The sequence below is a fragment of the Pongo abelii genome, chromosome 14 (assembly GCF_028885655.2).
Source record: "Pongo abelii isolate AG06213 chromosome 14, NHGRI_mPonAbe1-v2.0_pri, whole genome shotgun sequence".
In the NCBI taxonomy this organism is placed as follows: Eukaryota; Metazoa; Chordata; class Mammalia; order Primates; family Hominidae; genus Pongo; species Pongo abelii.
In genome coordinates this window covers 31,896,950-31,915,901 of record NC_071999.2, presented here as the reverse complement: position 1 = coordinate 31,915,901, position 18,952 = coordinate 31,896,950, and the positions used below count along the sequence as shown (strand labels likewise).

The 18,952-nt window shown below is 49.3% G+C and overlaps 1 long non-coding RNA gene across 1 annotated transcript; it reads right to left on the bottom strand.

Annotated features, from left to right (window-relative positions):
* Positions 1 to 16,796: 16,796 nt before the first annotated feature.
* LOC129049457 (uncharacterized) lies at positions 16,797 to 18,468 on the bottom strand. The gene is made up of 3 exons (XR_008512540.2): positions 18,267 to 18,468; positions 17,382 to 17,500; positions 16,797 to 16,964 (listed from the first exon to the last, which is right to left on the bottom strand). It is a non-coding gene; the product is annotated as an uncharacterized LOC129049457 (long non-coding RNA).
* Between the last annotated feature and the right edge of the window lie 484 nt (positions 18,469 to 18,952).

Here is an 18,952-nt window from a genome sequence, read left to right as displayed (position 1 = left end):
CACCGAGGTGGCTGTGTATGTGGCACATGGCCCTGAGGTCCCTGGAAAGCAGCCACCTACAGATATGGGTGATGCTCCATGCAGAAAGAGAGCAGGGGACCTCCAGGAAGAGCCTGAGACGCTCCAGACAGAAACCATGGGGATGATGAGATGTGAGGTGAGCACGGAGATGGTGATAATGATGAGCATGGGCTCACATCTGCATTGCTCCATGACCGCAGAGGGGAGCAGAAGGGGACCCCCCCTGGCCCTAGGCTCCTGTCTGCAGCCTCTGCTTCTGCTGCAGAGCAAGGCAGAAAGAAATTAGGCTCTGGCTGGAAAAATTAAGCAAGTGAGATAGAACAAATCCCTAAGTATGCCTGGAAAATTCTGCTGGCTAATTAGAAATGCTAAGGATGCTAACAGAGCAGACATAAAGTTCACAAATGTGGTGAAATCTCTTTGTATCTAGATCTGAAACCTTGCTTTTCAGATAGAGACACTGGGGTAGGGTGCCAGTCGCTTAGAAATCATACCAGCCAACATGTAAGGACCGACTGTGTGCCAGGCCCTGATATAAGCCTGTTCTGTGTAGCTCCCCTACCTTCCCTCATTCTCAGGAGGTAGTGTTGTGGATTGCTGAGCTTTCTTCAGCTCCGCAACTCCTTGGATTTCATGACATACCACAGATTCCCCTTGATAAATCACTTTTTTTTTCTTAAGCCAGTTCAAATAGATTTCTGTTACTTTTGTTTGTTTTGAGACAGGGTCTCACTTCTCACTCTGCCACCCAGACTGGAGTGCAGTGGTGCAGTCACAGCTCACTGCATCCTCGACCTCCTGGATGCAAGTGATCCTCCTGCCTCTGCCTCCTGAATAGTTGGGACCACAGGTGTGCGCCACCACACTCAGCTAATTTTTAAAAAAATTGTAGAGATGAGGTCTCGTCATATTGCCCAGGCTGTTCCTGAACGCCTGAACTCAAGTGACTTTCCCATCCTGACCTCCCAAAGTGCTAGGATTACAGGCATGAGCCACCGTGCCCAGCTGGGTTTCTGTTACTTTTAACCGAGAGTCTGTGACTGAAGTGGTTGTACCCATTTTAACAGATGATGAAACTGGGGTCTGGAAAAATTAAATGATATTTCCAAAGCTAGCAAATGATGGCAACCAGAATTTGGCCCCAGGTCTTTTTGGCACCAAAGTCATCCCCCTCGGCCATGCTGCCTCCCCAGGTGCGGTCTTAGGTGGGTAAGGGCACCTCACCTGGTGGGCAGGTGGGCAAACATCGCCCCTGGTCTAAGTGGGAAAAAGAAGGAGGAGCTGGGCAGAGAGGTGAGGTTGGCGACTGAGCAGGCCTGCAGGGACAGCTTTAGCAGGGGGTGCAGGTGCAGGAGGACCACTAGGGAAATGGTTACCTGAGCTTCTCCGACAGAGGCCTTCATCCCCTGGCGTGCTCAGAACATTAACAATCAGCCCTGCCCCTTCAACCCCAAGAGGAGACTCTCATTCTGGGTTATTAAATCACAAGCACTGGCACAGGGCTTGGTGATGCAGGCTTTTGAAAGAAGTAGGATTCAAAATCAATATCTCATTTTGAAAACCATTAGCTTAAAGGCAGTCCTGGCTGGAAAGCCCTGGGGTGGATTTTGATCTCCTACCTTCCTGGTCCCTGCCCTGCCCCAATCACACACCTGCACCTGCTCCCACATACCTGGTCATCAGAACCCCTGTCTGCTGAGGAAAAAATATCCCTGCCAAGGGACCAACGACTTATCCCAGGCACTTGCCCAAGCATGTAGGTGCTGCTTTGGAACAGAGAAGTCTCCATGTAAGTTGTTTGCACCCCCAATCCCTCCCTGCATGTTGGGATCACCAACAGGGCTCTGTGGCTGGGAGGGCTCCTAGCAAGAGCTGCATTAGGCAGCCCTGGCCTCGGGAGGTTTTTCCACAACTGAAGGATTGTCTGTGGGATTGTGGACATGTTTGCTCTGCCAAAGGAAGCCTGCCTTGCCTATTTTATTTTTTTAAAGACAGCCAGCCATGTGTCTAGATATAGACAGAAAACTTTTCTGACTGGTTGTTGCTTTCTCTCTCTCTCTCTCTCTCTTTTTTTTTCCCAGGTCGGAGTGCAGTGGTGCGATCTTGGCTCACTGCAACCACTGCCTTCCAGGTTCAAGTGATTCTTCTGCCCCAGCCTCCCAAGTAGCTGGGATTACAGGCACATGCCACCATGCCGGGCTAATTTTTGTATTTTTAGTAGAGACGGGGTTTCACCATGTTTGTCAGGCTGGTCTTAAACTCCTGACCTCAGGTGATCCGCTCGCCTCAGCCTCCCCAAGTGCTGGGATGAGCACTTTGGGGTGCTCCACTGCACCTGGCCTGGTTGTTGCTTTCAAAGAGTATGCTGAGGCTGGCTGGAGCAGAGCGAAGTTAATACCTCCACCTGTCTTTTTACCTGGGCCATTGACCCGAAAGCAGAGGCCGTCAGGAGAGAGAAACCTCATGCTGGGTAAAGCAGGTGGCTGTGCCTGGCCCCCCTCCGTCTCTCTGGCCTCAGTGGATGAGCTAGCACCACCCAGGGACTTACCCTCTCCTGGGCAAGTGTGGGTTACCACTGCACCCTCTTTGGCATTCTGAGGTAAACCCTGGGCTGTTCTTAAAACACAAGGACTTAAAGATATTGTGGAACCATTGTAATATAACAGAGAAAGAGCGATAACGGAGGCCCCATATTTATGGAAAACAGTATGGAGATTTCTCAGAGAACTGGAAATAGGACTGGCATTTGTTCCTGCTGCCCCATCCAAGGAGGCAGAGTCCAGGGACGGCACTGCTAGCCTGTGCTGTGCTCCCCATCTTGCCTAGGGAGAGCCACAGTGCAGAGGTATCTGGGGTCCCGTGCGTCATCAGGCTCTTACGGGCAGAGTACCCATTTCATAGGATCACTCGTGCCTCCTGATCCTTGAAACATCAGTCCATCCTTGCAGAGTACAAGTGAAGATTCCATGACCAGAGGAGGAGGGGACTCATCCTGTGCCCTGTCCTTGACTTGCACAATGAACAAAGAGCCGTGACCAGAGCCCAGCCAGGTCTCCTGACTCAACAGCATGGCTGCGTTCAGAGCACTTTTCCAGAGCTAGGTCCTTGCTATCCAGAGGGATCTTGGTCAACTGGACAGAGGTTGGGGGATGGGAGTCTGGAGAGGGGCTGGGGTAGGGGAGAAGGGAAGGAGACCCTTGCTCGTCTGCTTGAGGTCTTGTTTATGTAACTCAGTGGACAATGGCCTGGGCTGAGCTAGGCTGGTTTGACAAAACCACTGACCCCGGTTTCTTTCCTCTCACTCTAACTTTGTCATCTAGCAAAAAGGGGAATGACTTTGGAGGAATGTGCAAACTAGAATAGCAACAAGGTTCAAGGCTGGGGAGAGTAAATGCGCAAATAAACCCTCCAGTGTTGTGGAGGAGCTGGGAGTGGGGAGGAGGCTGCTGGGGCTGGCGTGTTTCCAGGCCTTTTCCATTCACTTTTGTGCCAGTTCCACTCTGCCCTTGCCTGCATTACAGGAGAAAACAGAGTGACCTCCTCCTCTCTTGGACCCAACAGATTGTAAACTTGTGCTCCAAGGTGACATTTCTCCAGAAAGGTCTGGGTACACCATAGTGGGACAGGGTGCCAGAAGATCCCAGGATGGGACCAGCCAGATAGCTGGGTTCTCCCCTGAGCTCTGCCCAGTTACTGAAGCACCAATAGTCTGGTTCTTCCACCTGCTGGCCTCAGTTTCCACACCTGTGAAATGGTGCCACTACCAACTGTCTTACTGTCTCATAGGACGGTGGTGAAAACCAACGGCCATTATGAATGGACAGGTGCTCTCTGATGCATTTATTTATCTACATTGTCCCCAAGGTCACTGACAGAAATACAAACAGGATCCAAAAGGTAAACAAACAAATAAGAACTTTGGAGTTGGCCAGGCGCGGTGGCTCAAGCCTGTAATCCCAGCACTTTGGGAGGCTGAGGTGGGTGGATCACGAGGTCAGGAGATCGAGACCATCCTGGCTAACACGGTGAAACCCCGTTTCTACTAAAAATACAAAAAAAAATTAGCCGGGTGTGGTGGTGGGCGCCTGTAATCCCAGCTAACCGGGAGGCTGAGGCAGGAGAATGGTGTGAACCCGGGAGGCGGAGCTTGCAGTGAGCGGAGATGGCGCCACTGCACTCCAGCCTGGGCGACAGAGCGAGACTCCATCTTAAAAAAAAAAAAAAAAAAGAACACTGGAGTCATGGAAAATGTGAGCAGGAAAATGTGATGGGATGTGGTGAGGTTGGTGGCCAGGAGTGCTGCCCATGGCCCTGCACATAAGGTGGAGTGACGGGCATGTGAGGGTTTGGTGGGAGGGGACAGGGACACAGGGAGGCCGGTGCAGAGGATTGGTGGTGGTTGGCTGCTGGCGGAGGCAGGGGCTGGAGGAAAGGAGGATGCTTAGGGTTTTCCAGCTTGGACAATTGGGAGCAGCAGAGCAGGAGCCTGGGCGCGGAGTGACTGTGAGTTCATCAGGAGCGTGGAGGCTGAGGTGGTCCTCACATTCCCATGGAGACGTCTGCGCGGTGTGGGGGCTTAACAGATAGGTCTGGACTGGAGATGTGAATTTTCCAGTTATTGAGAATTGAAGCGATGTGGGGATGGAAGAGGTCAGGTGAGGTGAGTAGAAGACAAGAGAAGAGGAGCCAGGTGGGGCTGACATTCGTTCCAGAGGAGAAGTGGCCATGGGGCTGGTGAGAGAGGAGTGGCTCCAGGAAGCGGCGGTGGCTCACGGCTGGGGTGGGGGGCCCTTGCCGTGTTCTCCTGGTCCCTGCCATGACCCTTCTGCCATGTGTGTTCCCAGCAATAACTGTGGGGTCTCTGGGGTTGTGCAGGAGCCTCTGAGCTGGCTTATTGCCCAAATCGAATCCATGCTTTCCTTGTTACAGTGGTTGATAATGAATGTAAATCCAGTGCCTTAGAGATCCCAGCAGCCTGCCACAGAGCGAGTCTTTCCATTGCAAGCTCATTTCCAAGACAAGGCGGGATGCACAGGGAGAGGGAAGGGGACAGTCTGCCCCAGCAAGAAGCGGGGTCCTCCTGGTTTGCAGACCCTTCACAGCGTGGGCGTGGGAGGAGCCTCACGTGTCAAGGCTGGAGACTCAACTCTGGGAGCGGAGTGTTATTGATGAGGTGCTCCAGGCCAGAGCTCTCAGTCTCGCACTGTTGACTCTTGGAGCTGGATTGTTTGTTTGGGGGGCTGTCCTGAGTTCTGTGGGATGTTCAGCGGCCTCCCTGGCCTTGGCCCACTTGACGCCAGTAGCACCCCCACCCCCAACTGATGACAACCAAAAATGTCTCCAGATATTGCCAAATGTCCTGGAGGGAGGGGAACAAAATTGCTCCTGGCTGAGACCTGCTGACATAGAGTGCAGAGAGAGGATGACCGGTCTTCCCCACTCCTGAACCTCCTCCTCACCCAGGGTCCTATTGCTACCACTCTGCCTTCTGGAAATAGTTTGTGTCCTGTTACTCCCCCGCTCAAAATCGTCCGTGGTTCCTCAAGGTCTGCAGACTGGAGCACAAGCTCCCGGGTTCACCGCCTCCTGTCTGCACTGCCTTCTCTGCACCGCCTCCTCTTCTGCTGAGTCTGCCAAGCCCCACTCAGGGCACGCTGGGGCCACTATCCTATGGAGGCTCTCTGGGGTGGCCAGGTGGCCCACCTGTGGTGCTCCCTTCAGAGATCTGGGTCACTTGCTCCATTGGCTCATTCATTCTCCACACACTGTGTGCGCCGGCCCCCAGCACAGTGCACCCCATATTTGTAAAAAACATCAGAGAACCAAGGACAAGACAGGCAGAGCCCAAAGGCAACGATAATCCAGGGTGGCAGAAATGGAAGCATGAGCGTGTTAGTAAATGAAGCACAGACTGATGTGAAGTTCTGAACGGAGAGTACAGATGCCGTGAGTGGAATTTGTGAGAAAGCCAGGAACACACACAGGCATTTTCATTTGCAAGAATTTGGAAAGGGATGTGGTTCACATACAAAAACATCACAGGATACCTCTCCCACGAAAGTACACAGAAGTGTTATTATTCATTTTTATATCCACTGCTCTAGCAGTGTTTGTGAGCTTTTTGCAGGCAGATACAGCATTTAAGGCAACCATTTGTTCAACTTACAACAACAATAGTATCTGTAAGCCTTCATGGAGCACTTCATATGTAGCAGCCACTGTCCGAAGAGCACTCGAATCTGTGAGATAGCTAGTGTTATGGTTTTGTACTTGAGGGAACTGGGGCACAGAGAGGTTACAGCATCCAAGATCATACACCAGGATCATACGGTGGCAGAGCAGGAATGCAAACCCAGTGGTTGGCACATGACAAATGCTCAGTAAATGCTTGTTGAATGAATGGATGACTAAACACCTTGTGCTTTCAAAGCTCTGTACCCATGCTCTCCTTACTGAACTCTCATCTTTTAAGGTCAAAGGCCGCCCCTTCTCTGAGGCTGCCTCCCCTTCTGCCTCTGCATGTGACTCTGCCTGCAGCACTTTGGGTCTCAGCCAGAGGGCTTGTTCCATTTTGTGTGATAACTCAATGAGCCCAGCACGCACCTCACCCGAGGGTATGCATGGAAATACCTTCGCATCTCTTTAAGTGCTTTGGGCTAGTAGGTGCTTAATACATGATCATTGACTTGAACCACACTGAAGTTGTAATAGGAGCCGAGATGTTTACTGGCAGAAGTTAAGAGCAGCTAGAACCCAAAGGCCATCAGAAATGGGGCCAAAGAGGCAGTGACCCTGATATCTGATGAGCAGTTGGGAGCAGAGAGGATTGGGGTCAGAGACCTGACAAGGTCCCAAGAGGACAGAAGATCGAACCTTTCTTCGGGAGTAAGGCAAAGAAAGCCTAATTTGTTGAATTAGTGAAAGTGGGTTCAGCTCAATATTTAATCTGTATCTGAAATTTGTGTTTCCATTAACAGTTGCTCTAGTGGCAACCACAGTTCATGAGCTCAGGACCGAGAGCAGAGGCTGAGATGTTTTAATAAGGTTTGATGTTGGTTAAAAATTTTAATAAGGTTTTTAATAATGTTTGATGTTGGTTAAAAAATCATGAGTGGATTGTGTTTTGCACTGTTTTAAGTTATTTACAAATAGTAGCTGTTTCATCATCATTAACAGCAGCAGCATTGTCGTCCCATTTTGCAGATGAAAAAACAGATCTACGGTGAGGCTGAGCGACTTGCCCAAGGCCACACAGCTTGAAGTGACAGAACCGGGCAGGGAGCCTATAATTCTGGCTTTGGAGTCTCTGCTCATTACTGCAATACTTTACTCAGAGAGACAGCCTATCTCTGGAATCTGTGTTTCCCTGGTCATAGCAGCGGGTAATGAAGTGTGAACTTGCTGCCTTAGAGATCTCAACAGCCCCACTGAGAACCAGTCTCTAACTGCGAACTTATTTCAAGGACCAGGCGGGACGCATAGGGAGAGAGAATGAAGGCCGGTTCTCTTAGACTTATCCCGCAGCACATCGTAGGTGCCGAATGAGCTGCACTGGTAAAGCTGCTGCCCCCTGGGTCTGGTTTCATGGCCTGGGCATCAGCATCATGAGTTCTTAGAAAGCCAAGGATGAGCTGTGTCCCTGGACTTGTTAGGGACATCCAGGGGTTTGCTAAATGTGTTTGCTCTGAAGGGGCAAAGTGTGAAGGAAGAGAGGAAAAGGGGTTGGAAGCGGGAGGTGGACTGAGTACAGACATGTGAGATTTGAAGAGGAAAGTAGGAAAGGATCTTCCTTATAAATATTTCAGCCTTGAGCTGAGATCTTAAGTGACATACCTTAGATCTGAATATTTAATTTGATCAGCATTTTGGTTGAATAACATCCTTTTTCTTAATCCTCTCTGGGAATCCTTGAGATGGAACCAGTGTACAATCAATTAAGAAGTGGATGACTGCTTTTCACGGCCATGCCAAGAGTGAGTCCACACACCCAGGCTCTTGGGCAAGTTATACGTGGGGACTCGCCCCTCCAGGATGCAGTCTGCTTTTTGCAGTTGGTGCGCTTTCAAACCACACGGGCTCTTCATTGAAAACATAGACAGGTCCATGATCTTCATTGAAAACATATGTTGCTGGGTGAGGGGCTTAGGCCACCAACCATCACTGACCCCTGTGTCTTATGCCTTGCTAGACTATTCCTGCTGCCATCACCCTAGTTACTAGACAGACTCAATGTGCTGTAACTGTGAGCAAATCGAACCTCTTTAAGCCTCAGATTTTTAATCTGTAAAATGGGAATAATTGTAATACCTGCCTCATGGAGTTGTGAAAATTAAGAGAGAATGCACACCGCGCTTCTCCCAGGGCCAGGCACAAAGACGTGCTCAGTACATGGTCTCTAGTAATGATGACAGCAAAGGAAACACAGATCACAGGATCCTGGTCCTCGCTGTGCGAGGAGCCGGGGAAAATGGAGAAACAAAACCTAAAACGCTTTGGTGTCTCAACTGCCCATTTAGCAGTTAATTGTGTACTGTCGGATTTTGAGTGGTATCCCCTACATGTTAGCCTGCTGGTACTTGTGGAAGACAACAGAAGCAGCAGGTATTTGTTGAAATTCTTCTATGTGCCAAGCACAGTCATCCATGCAGGAGACCCAGTAGTCTATAAGGTTTGGTCTTGGTGCTCAAGGAAATTCTAGACGAGTAGGGAATTCACAGCTAGAAGGCAGAGATCCTGAATCAGGGGCACTTTGTACTTTCCAACACCAAGCCACAGACCTGAGTATAGAACCTCAATAAATATTTTCTGATGCTACAGCGAAGGCAATGCCTGAGTGAGTTTGGGTATCTCTCATTGCAAAAAGCCTCAAAAGTGGCCAGGCATGGTGGCTTATGCCTGTAATCCCAGCATTTTGGGAGGCTGAGGTGGGCAGATCACCTGAAGTCAGGAATTCGAGACCAGCCTGGCCAACATAGCGAAACCCTGTCTCTACTAAAACACAAAAATTAGCTGTGCATGGTGGCGGGTGCCTATAATCCCAGCTACTTGGAAGGCTGGGGCAGGAGAATCGCTTGAACCCGGGAGGTGGAGGTTGCAGTGAGCCAAGACTGTACCACTGCACTCCAGCCTGGGTGACAGAGCAAGACTCTGTCATTAAAAAAAAAAAAAAGAAATTTTTTTTTAAAAAATTAAAAAGTCTCAAACGCATCACATCCCAAGCTATGCAATTTTTCTAACTTAGCAGAAAGGAGTATCTATATTGAAATAAATAACTGGAAATCGGAAAAGAAGCCTGTCTTTCTTGAGTTCTATTATCTATGTAAGTATAGCTTGGGGTTAAGAGAGAAAAAGAAAAAAGTTGAGAAAAAGAGCTGTGATTCCTACAGGACTTTTTGCTCATTAGACTGTTGGAGTAACAACAGAGATTTGCCTAATTTGACAATGCTGCCACACCTTCTCTGAGTCCCACGTTTCTTACTGAATTTTGGCTCAGAGAGGCTATTCATCAGCTGGGTGGTGGTGCCTCACAGAGAATAGGTTGTCTTAGTCTGACATCTACTGGCCAGACTGGTAGCTGCATGTTCATTACATGTTTTCTAACTTGCACACCCACAGTGCCCACAATTGTTTTTAATATTAGAAGTTGCGATTCTCCCCTGACCGTACCATTCTACTCTTATGTCTAAGCATTCCCTTCCTTAGACTCTGACAGCTAGGAAGACTCACCCTCTCCTCTCTTCTCCTTACTTACTACTGGCCTTCCTTTTCAGCCTGTGAAACATCTTTTCAGTTGGGTGCAGTGGCTCACGCCTGTAATTCCAACATTTTGGGAGGCTGAGGTGGGTGGGTCGCTTGAGCTCAGGAATTCAAGACCAGCCTGGACAACGTGGCAAAATCTGTCACTATGAAAAATACAAAAAAAAAAAAAAATTAGCTGGGTGTGGTGGCATACACCTGTACTCCCAGCTACTGGAGGATGGCTTCAGCCTGGGAGTGGAGGCTGCGGTGAGCTGAGATTGAGCCACTGGATTCCAGCCTGGGTGACAGAGCCAGACTCTATCTCAAAAAAAAAAAAAAGGCCGGGCATATGGTTCATGCCTGTAATCCCAGCACTTTGGGAGGCCGAGGTGGAAGGATTGCTTGGGCCCAGGAGTTTGCGACCAGCCTGGGCAATATAGTGAGACCTCATCTCTACAGATAAATAAATAAATAAATGTTTTAAAAAATACATCTTTTCGCTTTTTGTTTTTGCACTTTATTATCTCTTGAACTCATTTCCTAGCCAATGTCCAATGGTGGCATTTCTCCATGCTGGTTACCGGCCCAGAACAGAGTGTAGTCTTGACACCATCTAAGGCCCGAATACAATATTTCCATCAGGCTCTAGAGCCAATTTGGTTTCTTGCCATTGATGAAACTCCTTCAGGGAGAGCATTTCCAAAAAGGCTTCCAGGAGACTGCGGCAATGTCTCACATTCCTGGAGGGGTGGCCAAGCCTTATTTTAAACAGGATCCTCACCAGAGCCTTTGGGTAATGGGAGGCACCGTCAGTGCGTAGGGAGGGTGGGTACACTGATTTTCTCCAGAGCAACGTGGATGAGTGGAACCAACATTCCCATCTTTAGCAAATCACAGAGTGGGGGCAAGTTCCCATGTTGATTTGAATGGAGAAGGAGTCGGGGGAACAGGACAAGAAGACTGAGGCCACACAAGGACCAGCCCTCACCGTTAAAACACATCAGCTGTCAAGGAAGAGAATAAGTCATAGCTTCACACACCATTATGGAAGACTGTTGCAGACAAAAGGTGCAGTGGGAAAGGCGAGATGCATAAGAGTAACTGGTGTGTGATTCCATTCATATAAAGTTCAAAACCAGGCAGCACAAACCCATGGAGGTAGGAGTCAGAATGGTGCTACGTCTTCCGGTCAAGTGGCAGGATGGGGTTGACTGGGCACAGGGAAAGAGCACGAGGGAGCCCCTAGGGGACTGGAAATGCCTTTATTGTGACCTGGTTGCTGATCACACCGATGTGTGCAGATAGTAACATTCTCTTAAGGTTTATGCACTTTATTATGTATAAATTACACCAAAAATTTAAAAAAGAAAAAAGCAAAACCCAAAGTTATCATCATCACCAAAAAGCATCATTGCCTGACCATTTGCTGGGAGCACGGGGCAAAGTGACCGGCACACCCTGGAAGCTGAACTCTATGAGAAGGCCAGTTGGGCTGATCCCATATGCATGAGGGCTGGGCTTGAGTTTGGGTGGATGGGAGGTGGGGAGGGGGAGAGTTATCAAGAGATCTCATTCTAGTCCTTTACTTTTAAATCAATTATAATTTTTTTCTCACAGTCATCACTTTTTAAATGACGATAATCTCCGCATCAGCCAGCATGTGGCTGCATTCCAGTTCCAGGGTTTTCTACCTCGATGGCAGTCAAGTTCCCCGGAGGGGCCTCACTTTCAGGAAGCACCTTGACCCTCATTAGTAGCAGGAGGGGGTGAGAAAGCTCTGCTCAGAACTTGAGATCCTCCCAGACTCCAGTGATATAGCTTCTGGTTTAATGTGGATCTCTGAGAAAACTGGCTCCAGGAATTTTCAGTTGGCTGCATTCTGCTTTCCGGGAATTGGAAGGCCTTGCAGCTGCCGTGGAATGCTCTCGGGCCGCCTGGGCCTGAGGGCCAAGAAGGCCAAGTTAGGTAAGGAGGACGCTGATTAAACAGTCATTTGTAACCTGCAGATGGGTAATGTAAACGTTCCTTCCCCAGCATGCTGGCCACATAACTCTGCTGTTGCGAAAGTTATGAGCTTTTTATTGGTGCTTCAGTGTGACATTCTGAACGGTCATAGTGCTTACTCATTTCTGGTTATCAGTGAGCTGCAATGTTTCAAACTGCCAGTGGACAGTCAGAGATAAACTTGGGCCAGCTTCAGACTGAGTGGCGCCCGGGACGTATTGCACGTGTTGTGTGTTTTCTTTCTTTCTTTTTTTTTTTTTTTTCAACTGTGGGATGATATATTATTTTTTGACCTGAATATGTTTATGTAAGGTACAGAAAAAAAAAGCCCCTAAATCTAAGGGTAACGAACCCTATTGACATGCTGCCCTTTTCTCTTTTCTTTGTGCTTTTTTCTTCTCTATATTTGAGGCCCAAAGTGGCAACAATAGAAAAAAGTCACAAGAGGAACAGTCCAGGTTTTGGGGAGACAAATCTTGGGAGAACAGCCCAAGTACAGTCGGCATGCGCGCATCTATTTCCCACAGACGCTGTGCGTGGCATCTACACACAGGATAGGCTCTGACATCAGTGTGAAAGGCAAAAATCATGTCCACATTTCAATTACCTCTAAAATTCCCTTAAATTCCCCATACCAGCACTTTGGGAGGCCGAGGCAGGTGGATCACGAGGTCAGGAGATCGAGACCACCCTGGCTAACACAGTGAAACCCCGTCTCTACTAAAAATACAAAAAAAATTTGCTGGGCGTGGTGGCGGGTGCCTGTAAACCCAGCTACTGGGGAGGCTGGGGCAGGAGAATGGTGTGAACCCGAGAGGCGGAGCTTGCAGTGAGCCGATATCACGCCACTGCACTCCAGGCTGGGCGACAGAGTGAGACTCCTTCTCAAAAAAAAAAAAAAAAAAAAAAAAAAAAATGCCCCATAAAGCACAGTGAGATGGTTTTGGGTAAACAATTCTGCGGAATGATTCTGTATATGTAAGACTAAGAACCACTGAACTCTAACGGAAAGATATTTTGTATGGCGATATTGGGGCCTTATATAAGAAAACTGTCAATCTCTAGTTGTGCGTAGGAGGGAGGTAAAGAATTCTAAAGTATCCCTTTTTGCCAGTAGAGACCTCCCCATCTTATAAGAGTCAACTTCTATAACTTTATTTATTAACTTATTTATTTATTTATTTTAGACATGTTCTTGCTCTGTTGCCCAGGCTGGAATGCAGTGGCATAAAATCTTGGCTCACTGCAACCTCCGCCTCCTGGATTCAAGTGATTCTCCTGCCTCCCCCTCTTGAGTAGCTTGGATTACAAGTGTGCACCACCACACCCGGCTAATTTTTGTATTTTTTTTTTTAGTAGAGATGGTTTCACCATGTTGGCCAGGCTGGTCTCGAAATCCTGACATCAGGTGATCCGCCCGCCTCAGCCTCCCAAAATGCTGGGATTACAGGCATGAGCCACCGCGCCTGGCCAACTTCTATAACTTTAACACCTGGTAATAGATTTGTTGTTGTGAGGAGTGAGAACTTCAGTCCCCCATAGGTGAACTGTGTGCATGATGTCACCACAAAGGGAGGGCTTTGAATGTAGGCTACTAACGAGACCTTTGGAAACTTTACATTTTTTGATGCCATCAACAGGACTGATTAGAGCTCTGCAGACAGTCAGTATCCTTTTCTTATGTGGAAACCTCTGTCCCCTTCCCCATCAAATACCAGGCACAGAGCCTGGGTGGCTCCTATCACAGACCACCTCAGCCAGCAAGTGTGGGGGTGGGGGATAAAACCTACCTACTCTCGCTTCCTTTGTACCTCCACCAATTTCCTGATGGCATTTCTGCTTCTTTAGGAATCTCCCTGAAAACCAGATTCCACAGCAGACTTCCAAGCATTGTAGAAGGTCTGCATAGTTGGACACTTTTGGGTTCCTCCATTTTACTTAAGATGGCGGAGGGGGCCAGGCACTGTGGCTCATGTTTGTAATCCCAGCACTTTGGGAGGCTAAGGTGGGTGGATCCCTGGAGCCCAGGAGTTCGAGACAAGCCTGGGCAACATGGCAAAACCCTGTCCCTATAAAAAATACAAAAATTAGGCAGGCATGTTATGGTGGTGCATGCCTGTTGTCCCAGCTACTCAGGAGGCTGGGGCGGGAGGGTCACTTGAGGCCAGGAGGTCGAGGCTGCAGTGAACTATGATCACACCACTGCACTCCAGCCTGGGTGACAGAGCAAGACCCTGTCTCAACAACAACAACAACAACAACAAAACCGACTGGATGGAGTGTGAGTGTGTTTTGTGCAAACCAACAGATATAAAATGTAAACAACGCACTCTAAGTTGCCAGAACAAGGCCAAGCAGCGCCCTACCAGCCAGGGAGGAGAACTGCTTGTGACATGACCACCTGCTAGCCCCAGAGTCCCCTTGCCACCCCTGAAGGGCTACGACTCCCAGAAGCACAGGTAATACAGCCACGCAACTCCCAGGTTGATGCAGGGACAGATGGCTGAGTGGCTTTCCACCTCTGCAGCTTTAGCTAAATTATGGAGGCTGAGATATGCAGAGAAACATCTTCAGGAAATACACACAGGAGGTGCAATAAAACACTTCTGGGGCTGTGTGTGTTCTGTTTATTTAGCAGTTTGTGAGGTGAAAAACACATCAGAGTAAATCACTTTTCCTCCAGACTTTTATCACGCTCAATGTTATTACTATCTTTGGGTTTTAGAACACTCAGCTTGTTTTCCTTGAACACAATTTAAATTACAAGCTGGGAGGGGAGGAGATCTTTGCAGAAAACATTATGCTTATAAATTGAGTGCCGACCACCGCTGCTTCAGGATTTGTCATTCCTGTCCCAGAGGCGGCCTGCATGAACTCCCTCCTGGAAATGGCTCTGCAGCACCCCTCGGCATGCCGCCTTCCAGACACTGGGGATGGCCGGCAGCAGCAGCTGGAGCAGCTGAGAGCAACAGAGAGGGAGCACCAACCGTGCAGGGGGTGGGCCCGGGACTCAGACATCTGAGTTCTGATCTCTCCTGTCTCACTGCGCTGCGGGTCACCTCTTCCCAGTTCTTCGCCTGCCCCTGCCTCTGATTTCTCAAGAAAGGATGCTACTGATGACTTCTAGAGAGAAAATAAGAAGGCTGATGAGGGGACCAGAATTGCCCGCCTCTGTCTTTGTTTTCTCCCTTTTCCCAAGTGCCTGGGGTGAGGCATGGGGGAGGGACTAGACATGGAAGAGAAGGAGAAAGTTCTAGAAGGCTGCCTTCTTAATGGGAACATGGCTGCTGGTAGGAAAAATCAGCAAGCCAGGCAGTCTGGGAGATGGGTGAATGGGTTGTGGCGTCCTCTGCAGAGCACACTCAGAAAGCTGCTCCCAACTGTGACAGAGCCCTGCAGGGACTGCTGGCCGTCGCCTGGCTGGGGACAGGGCCTGCCTGGATGTTGGGCTGGCTCTGCTCATCCCTCGGTGAGTGAACATCCACTGCTTCTGGTCGGCAGGAGTTCAGCCCCAAGTCTTGGACAGAGCTCTGTTTCTTCAGCCTCTGCCACTCCCTTGTCATAGGGATTCGATCACAGTTATGGGATCCTGAAAGGGAGACTTAGTGCTAGTGTGGCTCAGGGACTGGCACAGTCTTCCCAGTGCCAGGTCAGAGGATGGCGCAGTGGCCACGACATGCCCTCTGCAGAGAGCCGGTGTCAGGCAACTGCACTTTATGACAGCCTGACCAATAACGTGGACGTTGACCCGGCCCATAGCCAACAGCCCGCCTGTGGGGAGCTTCCACTGGCAGAAGGCGGTAGCAGCTTGGGGAGACACTCGGGGCTCCACCACACTGGTGGCATGGGTCACGGAAAAGGGAAGAAGGAGCATGGACACCCTGTCACAAAGCTCAGTCCCTCTTGATTAGAACCCAGCCCTCTGGAGGCAGAAGAAACCACCAACAATATTCTATTTTAAAATGTATTGTTAGAAACTTCAGGCATCCACCAATGTGCTCAAACTGGCCCTGCACCTGCAAAGCTATTTTGCATGGTCCTGAATAAATGAGGCTAGAGTTCTTTCCCTGGCACATCCATGGGGCCCTCTCAACCCAGAAATCGTCCAGTGACAACAGTCACTGTCCCCACTGACTGTCATGCCCTATTTAATGAAGGTCCTTCCAGTGTGGCCTTCCTTCTGCTTCCTTCCTCCTCTGCAAGCTAAAGACCATAAAGACTCCGGGTCTTTCGGAGTTAATTCAAGTGCCAAACACCATTGTAGATGAAACAGACAATAATGTGAAAATAAATAACAGTCACCGGTCACCTTGCCTTCCAGAGATAACCACTGCTCATATTTTCGGTGTCTATCCCCCCGAGTCTTTTTCCTGTGCACACACACTTTTGTATTTCGACAGCAAGTAAAGAACCAGGGAGAGGTGGCCTCCCAGGCCATTCAGAAATGCAATTTAAACAACTAGGCATGGTTCGCAAACTTTAGTGCTCGTAAGCATCACCTGGAGAGCTTGTAAAACACATTCCCAGACCCGACCCTCAGGAATTCCGCAGGGTTTTCCTTCCCTGGGTGCTGAGAGAGACAGGCCGGCCCATCCAGCCCAGACTCCTCAGAAAAGCACTCGCACCTTCCGGGCTCAGGCACTGTGGCTTCCTGAGGAGGCTTTGACCTTAGATCACGCTCCAGCTGGGCCTTCAATGAAGAGTCTGTCAGGATGAGGAGAAGGGAAAGAATGTTCCAGGTAATTGTGCAGGGCAGGGAGCCCTCTGAGGTCGTGGTCACTGGGTCCCTGGTGGTAATTAAATAAGGCATGTAAAATGCCAGGTATAATCTTCACCCATATTATGTGACCAGCAAACAAATCCTGTCAGCTCCCGGATCCATCAACACCCTTTTTGTCTTTTGGATTTTTTTCATCGTTAAAAATTCAAGCATTGGCTGGGCACAGTGGCTCATGCCTGTAATCCCACCACTTTTAGAAGCTGAGGTGTGAGGATTGCTTCATATCAGGAGTTGGAAAGCAGCCACACCCCTGTCTCAACAATAAATTTTTAATTAGCCAGGTATGGTGGTGTACACCTGCAGTCTTAGCTGCTCCAGAGACTGAGGCGGGAGGATTGCTTGAGCCCAGAAGTTCAAGGCTGCAGTGGGCTGGGATCACACCAATGCACTCCAGCCTGGGCGACAGAGTGAGACCTTATCACTAAAAAAAAAAAAAAAAAAGAAATATCAAGCACTCACAAATGTAGTAAGACGAGTACAAGGAATACCCTTATACCCGTCACCCAGATTCAACAATTGGCAGGACGCTGCCACCCGACTGCCTTTTACTGGCTCAGGTCTGGTCCAGAGGCCCAGAAACAGGAAGCAGAAGGAAGCCTTCAGGGAGATGCCAGGGGAGAAAGGGGTCGTCCCCAGCAGCAGCGGCCGGGGAGCCAAAGTGTGGGACAGCAGGAAGTGAGCTGCCAGCGAAGCTTCCTGGGTATTAATGCATGAAACTGATTTTGAAACAAGCAAACTCAGAAATGCTTCTCTGACTCACCCATTCCACGAATGGCCCTGTGGATAACATAAGTTTTAAACGGGTCGTTAAACCTGCCCATAACCTGGTCAACCTTACCATGTTCATCTGCATGGACGTGTGGTCTTGGCACCAATGACGTGATTGCTAGTGGAGCATTTCCACGGGATGTACAGGTCCACAAACTCACTGGCATTGTTCTGTGTAGCGAGGCCACACTAGGCACGAGCAGAGAAAACTGTTTTGTTTTGTTTTGTTCTCTGACTGTTAAAGCTTTCTTCACATGTTGGTGGTCTCTAACAGCCTGTTTATATTTAAGGGCCAGACAGTCACTAGAAGGTTTCTTGGAAGCTCTGTGCATTGTTGTAGACTGTTGTTCTCAACTGGGGTGATTTTGCCCCCGGGAGGCATTTGGCAATGTCTGGAGACATTTTTGATTGTCACAACAATCAAAGTGCTGCTGGCATCCAGTGGTAGAGACCAGGGATGTTGCTCAGCATCCTAGAATGCACAGGACAGTCCCACAACAAAGAAGTAGCCAGCCCCAGATGCATAGTGCCAGACTGAGAAAGCCTGCCCTGGGGTGATCAGGTGGGCACCAGCCCTGTCCTTCATATCTGTTTCTTTTGAGTGGATCAGTGTCCATCCTGAGAAACCCATCCCTCACGAAACTTGGAAGGCAGAGTGTGTGGCTCCAGCATTCGGAAGCCAGGTGCACTCAGTAAGTAGACTTTCAGGCACAACCGCTGTTTTCAGTGCGGAGTCTCTGTTATGAGGAAAACAGTGCAGAACTTCTCTGGGTCCATTTCCCCTGAAAGCAACCTCCTGACATGTGTGAGGTGGGCAGGTGGAGTGGCCAGGCTGCTTGGACTTGGGAAGAAGACCTGGTGTGGGAATGTGTGGGGTGTTGGAAGGAGGGTCATCTAGCTGCTCCTTATGCAAAATTAAAACAGTCCTGCTGTTAGCTCTGTTTTGTACTCCTACCTTCGCTGACCCTGGGGGCCTTCCATTCCTGAGCCTTCCTGAGATGTTCATTGTGAGTAGATCTGCTTCCTGCAGGCAGCAGGTGTCCACTCTCTCCCTGGCTGACGTCCGTGACCTCGTGCTCTGTGTCTTCCAGCATGTTGTGGCTGGGCCCTTTTATGGCCGCCTCTGCACATGCATGTCTGGTTTATCCCTTTGCTGTCATTTTAGTGAGGGTTGGGGAAGGAGTGGAGATAAACATGTGTTGAGTTTATCATCTTAAACCAGAAGTGGTATCCTTGTGTGCTGGAAAACTGTAGATTTCATTAAAAGCTCTGAAGTGTGTCTGGCTTCTGAGGAGGACAAAGTGCTGGTGCTTGAGCTCTTCTGGCTTACCTAGAGGTAGGATTTGAGGGATGGCATCATATAGGAGGAAGAAGAGCTCTGTGACCTTCATGTTGCAGAGCCTCAATGTGCCTGTGTGTGAAATGTGCGCTCTCAGTCCTGCTGGTACAGATGGAATGAGGGGATGGGTGTGGAAGAGCAGAGAGCACTGCCGAGGGCTGTGGTTTATGATTGCCATCCTCATGGCTGGGATCATTACCATCATCTCCTTAAACTCTGTGACCAAGGCAACATGTCACTTGGGTACTGTGACAGAATGTAGCTCTCTGGTAGACAGGCTTAACACAGCAAATGGGCATGGG